This window comes from Canis aureus, chromosome 17, assembly GCF_053574225.1.
Source record: "Canis aureus isolate CA01 chromosome 17, VMU_Caureus_v.1.0, whole genome shotgun sequence".
Classification (NCBI taxonomy): domain Eukaryota; kingdom Metazoa; phylum Chordata; class Mammalia; order Carnivora; family Canidae; genus Canis; species Canis aureus.
In genome coordinates, this window is record NC_135627.1 from 16,069,312 (window position 1) to 16,075,782 (window position 6,471).

At 45.7% G+C, this 6,471-nt stretch overlaps 1 non-coding gene across 1 annotated transcript; it reads left to right on the forward strand.

Moving 5' to 3' along the window:
* The first annotated feature begins 3,149 nt into the window (after nucleotides 1-3,149).
* On the forward strand, nucleotides 3,150-3,222 carry TRNAF-GAA (transfer RNA phenylalanine (anticodon GAA)). Its single transcript has one exon. It is a non-coding gene; the product is annotated as a tRNA-Phe (tRNA).
* Nucleotides 3,223-6,471: the final 3,249 nt, after the last annotated feature.

Below are 6,471 nucleotides of genomic sequence, written 5' to 3' on the forward strand. Positions count from 1 at the left end.
ATTTAATGTTGCCTCATGATTCAAGTCAGGAAGTGCATTCCTGGCTGGATCACTATATAAGTGACATTGTGTCCTTTCCAGGGAATCACATTAGGAGGCACATGATATCTGAATGTCCTTCATTGGTGATGTTAATCTTAATGGCTAGATCAAGGCATTGTCTAGTTTCTCCACTGGATGTATAGTTTCTATTTTTCCCTTGGCAACTATTATGCAATCTATGGAGAGACATTTTTGAGACCACATAGTGGTCCTGCCCATCATGGGACTTCCCCCAGACTTAGCATCCACTGAGGATTCTTGACCAAATCAAGCTTTACTATGATGCTTGAAAAATGGTAATGTCCATTGTTATCATTCCCTCCACATTTATCAATCCATGCCAGTCATTCACCTGTAAACCAGAACCCTCAGTCTGGTTCTCCCCTCTATTATTGTACTAGTGGATCTCTATTTAACCAAAGGGTAAATAATCTATGAATTTCCTTATTTATTTTGATGTTCTGATTAGCCCAGATATGGCCATCAGGAACTCTTTCAAACTAGCTCTTACATCCTTTTGATACACTCCCAGCTTTTTAACACTTTTGAGAAATGTTGACTAAAGTAAGTGCTGTGTGTGTGTGTGCAAAGCTAAGGACAAATTATCAATTGACAGCAGCTCAAAAATTTATTAGATGCTATACCTAAATACAACATATTCTCTTTAGTTGTATTATTCTTAGGTCTTCCAGTTAGTTGTCATAATTGGTTTTCATAGTTATCATAGGTAATTAGACTGGATTGCCAAAATCCTAGGGCTAATTTGGAAGACAGGACTGCAGCCTATGCAAAGCTTCCTTTCAACATGCAGTCTTCAAGATCTTACCTTTATCCAAGTGCCAACATCTTTATCATCTGTCCTTTACTCTGATGTGTGTGCACAAATTTTCACATGACTTTAGCCCTTGGCACTTGGTCTCTGTGGAATATCTGTTGGTTCTTCTTGCCTCTGCAATCTTGCTGAACAAAGCCACATTTTCTCCCAAATTCAGTAATAATTTTCATTTCTGCTATCAACACTAAGGCACTAAGAGGTCTTCAAACTTTCATAATACTCTAAGTCTCCATAATTTTTTCCAATGCTCCCAGACCAACAGTTCCTTCTATTAACTGTTTAGGCCCAAATAACTTACAAAGTATTTGTGTCCAAAAACTTTGTAACTGTTTGGAAGAATTCTACATAAATTGAAAGAAAGTCATATTTTTATTTTATCCTTAGATAACTAACCATCATTACTTACCAATGGGGTGTATGCACCCGTTGGATAGTGCACAATTTCACAAACCTTGAAGCAGATTGGACATCACAGCTTTTATTTCCTGCAACACATTTATTTTCATGGACAATTACTTTTTATCAGAACTGCTAAAAACCTAACTTTGCAGAGTGACGATGTCACTGAAAGCAATGTAGAGTGATCTATTGCTGAGACTATGAACTGCCTAGTAGTTTGAGCAGTGTCCCACAGATGTCTAGTTATCACTGTTTCCCTCAAAAAATGTAAAATACTTCAGGGTGCTTTGCTGCACAGTTTGGGAACCATGAAACTCAATCCTGGAGACCTTCAATCTCCTTTGTAAACGAGCAACAAAAGTACTGAGTTGATGTTAACGGTAAAACTAAGTAGTGTTCATTATGCAGCCTCAAGCTGTGGGACTTTTTCACTATTTATAAATTGGGTGATCACATCATTTATTTTTACAGTTCCAGGACACTTTTAAGAGTGAAAGAGATATTACTGTGACAGTGTTCTCAGTGTTCTGGAAAACAGGCTAGAGGGCTGTCCTGGGCAAACGGAGCTTATGTGGCCACCCACCCAGTTCACCCTGAATGCACATGCATCCCAACACTTGCATTCTGAAATCCACCTTTACTCAACAAATGACCTGTACTGCAATGTAGTTTCTACGATTTTGTAATTTGCCAAAGGATCTGATCACAGCACGTTGTAAATATGTAAAGTTTATCGGTGGCGCTCTTCTCTTCTCTGTCCTATTCTTTTCCTTCCATCTCCTCTCGGTCGCTGAGCCTTTTCTTTTCCCCTACTCCCACTTCAAATCCCATCAAAAACTGACCTGTCACTTTCCTAGTCAGCCGGGTTCAAGTCTTTCCCGCAGTGTTTTGAGGACAATGTGAAAGATAGCTACATTCAAGACTCATACGAAAGCCTGTAAAAGTCCTCTTTTCTCATCCCTTTATGTATGACCTGCACAAGGCAGCTGCTCCAAATTGCTCCTTCTTGCACACTAAGCCCCACAAAGCCTTCACAGATCAACGTCCACACCCGAGTTTCCTTAGGTCTCTTTCCTCCACTTGGCCGTGACTTCTTTTAAATCTCAAGCTCTACGCTTATCTGGATTTGACACAACAGAGGAACTCAGAAAGCGACTCTCCACCTTAGAGACCGCAAAGTCTTCCGATATTCAATCTTTTATCCACCCCTCCCTTTTTCCCCCCTCTTCCTTTCACATTCGCCTGCATTCACCCATGCATCCCTCAAAATTGCCTGTGAAAGCTCCACTTGAATGCAAAGCTCTATGGGGGCGGGCTAAAAAGGCGTTAAAAAGGTGAATCGTGACTTGCTTTTAGAGAATCACAAATTAATCGGAGAGGGAAAAAAAAAAAATATATATATATATAAAGCAAGAGGCTGTTTGGGCTTTGCGGAATGTGTGTGCCGGGCACGTAGCGGTGCCTCGGGAACAGGTCTGGGGGTGCAGGAAGCAGCGTTGGCACCGGGGAGATCGGCGCTGATGGGCGCGCCCAGCTTTGTGCCAGGCCGGCTCCGTGCAAAGCGCTGGTAGGTTCGAGGCGGCGTTCCCAGGAGCGAGCATCCCCGGGAGGCTGCGTTCGGCTCTACCGAGGCCCTGCCCGCTGCAGCCCGGGCCGCCGAGGGCGGGGAGGCCGAGCCTGCGGGGACCTGCGCGCCCGCCCGGAGGCCCGCGGTCGGTAGCAGAAGCCAGAGATCCGGACTGTGCTGCGGAGAGTCAGGACGTGTACGCGGCGTGCGGTCCTGGCTCGGAAACAGCGAGGCGGCCCCCGGCGGAACCGCGCCTGCGCAGACGCAGACTTTAGAAGCAGCCTGCTCCACCGCCGAGCCGAGGCCGCCGAAATAGCTCAGTTGGGAGAGCGTTAGACTGAAGATCTAAAGGTCCCTGGTTCGATCCCGGGTTTCGGCAACGCCCCCCCCTTTTTTTTTTTTTTTTTAGTCCACGTGTAGTCACATTTCGAGCGAATCCCTTCCCCGGGGTAACCCAGCTCGTGAAGGCCGGCCCACTTGAAAACCGGGACTTGAAGGGTCCGCGAAAGGAGAAGTGGAAACGACCTCTCCGGGCGCCCCCCCCCGGGGACAACGGCCGCGCGCACCCCACTTCCGGGGCGCCTTCCCGGCGGGCGCCCGAGGCGCTGCTGCGCGTGCGCGGCGCGGAGCCCGGGCCGGGGCGGGGAGCTCGGCCACGGGGGGGCTTGCAGCGCGCGGTTCCCGGGGCCGCGCTGGCTCGGGGGCTGGGGTGGCGACGCTTTCTAGGTGTCTGGAGCGGCGAGAAGGAGACTTTCACCCGCAGCTGCATTCCCCGGAGCATCCATCCCAGTTCGAACAGGCGCGCAGCCGGGGCTGCCGGCCCACGGGTGAGAGCGAGGCGGCATCGCAGCTCTGCTAAACTCAAGTCTTGCACCCAAACAACTCCATCTAGAGCGTGGACCATTGGTTCTCAAAGTGTGGTCCCCGGCCCAGCAGCCGCATCTTCAACCGGAAACTGGCTAGGAACGCAGAGCTGGGCCCCCGCTCAGATCTGCTCCCTGTATCAGAAACTGGTTTCCAGCGTCAGGGGTTTTAACGAGCCCTGCGAGTGGGATTCTGCAGCAGCTCGGAGTTTGAGGACCCACTTACCTAGACGTTCCTTTGCATTTCTAAAAGAGCCCTTTCCTAAGACTGTTTTTGTGAACAAGGCTTTTTTTCCTTTTGCTGTCTTTTATCCTCCAAGTCTGAAATAAAACTTTTGACACGTGCTCGAAATACATCTTTTTCTGAGTTTTTGCTTTCACAGTGAGTGTGTGTGTTGCGGGGTGGGATCGGCTCTCCTGGCTAATCCTAACCCCTCCTATTCTATATAGTGTGGCTTCTGGGAGCTTGAGCCAGGACCCAAGGGGAGCAAGCAGTTGCAAGGATGTAGATTTGAATTAAAGGAGGAAGAAATTTCAAGTGAGTTGCTGGTCAGTAACTTCTGGAATTTATGCAGTAGGTCTTGCATATCTAATGGTTGTGTTGTTTTGAGAGGGTACTTCGCATTTATGAAGTACTGTGTACTCTCAGGTTATTAATTCATTCATCAATTGAGCCTTAATTTTTGACCTCCCACTACGTGCCAGGAATTATTTGATCTGCATAATTACCTGATGAAGTACGCATCATTATCTTCATTTTACACATAATAGTCCTTGTAGGATTGCAAAGATTAAACCTAATGTGTATCAGGCATCTAACATCTGCTACCTCTTAAATGTTAGTAAACCTGAATAATTGTTGGCATGTTTGGTTAAGATGTGTGCATAAAAATGAGGGGAGCTCTAGGAGGAAATTAAAAGCCTTTGCTGGTTCATCTGAAAAGCCATCATGGGGAAGTGGGTGTTGGTTGGGCCCTCAAAGGCAGATTTCTTGAACAGGGAAAAACCAAACAGGTGCAACCAGCTGTCTGCATGTTTACACGCAAGGGGCGTGGTGGGGGTACTGGAAGTGAGAGGGGCTGTTCATTTCATACAACCTGAGGGTTGGCTACCCTGCCGGGCAGTCGATACTCTCAAGTATTTGCAACTGGACATTTGGTATTTGGGGAGGCTAGAGGCATATATCAGATTGGAAGTCTGAAGAGGAAAAGGTAAAAGGGGATCTTTGGGCAGGCCCCCACTGGGGTGTGGTTGCAAAGGGTTTTGTTGGACTTGGGGGAGCAAGGAATGAACACAAAGAAGATAGGCAGCATTTAAAATTGTTTATGTATGTATATATTGTAAATTAATTATATAATACATACATTATTTTTTTTTTTTACCTTAAGAAGTCTAAAGATGTAACCTGATCATTTTTATTGCTTTTCATTGACATGGGAAGTGCTCTGATAGTTGTTAAACACTGTCACTTCCCAGAGTGAAGTCTGAGAAAGACAACATGATTTGTCTCCTGGGGATTCCCTGACACCTGCACTGGGAGAACTCTTTAGAACTGAGGAGGGGCATTTTTTGTGTGTGTGTCTGTTGGCCATTTGTATGTCTTCTTTGGAGAAATGTCTGTTCTTGTCTTCTGCCCATTTCTTGACTGGATTGTTTGTTTTTCGGGGTGTAAGAAGACATACACATGGCCATCAGACACATGAAACAATGCTCAATCAACATCAATTGCCATCAAGGAAATACAGATCCAAACCACAATGAGATGCCAATCTACACCAGTTAGAATGGCTAAAATTAACAAGACAGGAAAGAAACAAATGTTGGTGAGGATGTGCAAAAAGGGAAATCCTCTTACACTGTTGGTGAGAATGCAACCTGGTGCAGCCACTGTGGAGAAATAGTATGGAGGTTCCTTAAGAAGTTAAAAACAGAGCTACGCTACGACCCAGCAATTGCACTACTGGGTATTTACCCCAAAGATACAGATGTAGTGAAATGATGGAACACCTGCACCCCAATGTTCATAGCAGCAATGTTCACAATAGCCAAACTGTGGAAGGAGCTGAGCTATCTATTGACAGATAAATGAATAAAGATGTGGCATGTGTGTGTGTGTATATATATATGTATACACACACACACACACACACACAATGGAATATTACTCAGCCATCAGAAAGGATGAGTACTTACCATTTACATCGACATGGATGGAACTGGAGGGTGTTATGCTCAGTGAAATAAGTCAATTGGAGAAAGACAATGGTCAGATGGTTTCACTCATATGAGGAATAGAAGAACTAGCACAGAGGATCATAAGGCAAGGGAGGGGAAACTAAATAGGAAGTCGTGAGAGGGTGACAAACCACAAGAGACTCTTAACTCTGGGAAACAAACTGAGGATTGCTGAAGGGGAGGTAGGTGGGGGGATGGGGTAACTGGGTGATGGGCATTAAGGAGGGCACGTGATGTGATGAGCGCTGGATGTTATACGCAACTGATGAATTATGAAAACTACATCTGCAACTAATGATGTGCTGTATGTTGTTAGTTGAATTTATATTAAAAAAAACTGGGGAGGGGGTGAAGGGTGAAGGTGTGGAGTTAGCCCTTACTTTAGGAAAAAAATGCTTTCTATGGGAAGGATGTGATCACATTGCACATTTATCAGTTAATGCTCAGCCCAGTTCTCTATAGTCCCAAAAAGGTTCTGAACGTCCAGTCTTGCTTCAGGCCATTTATCCAGTGTGGAAGTAAGTGGAGAG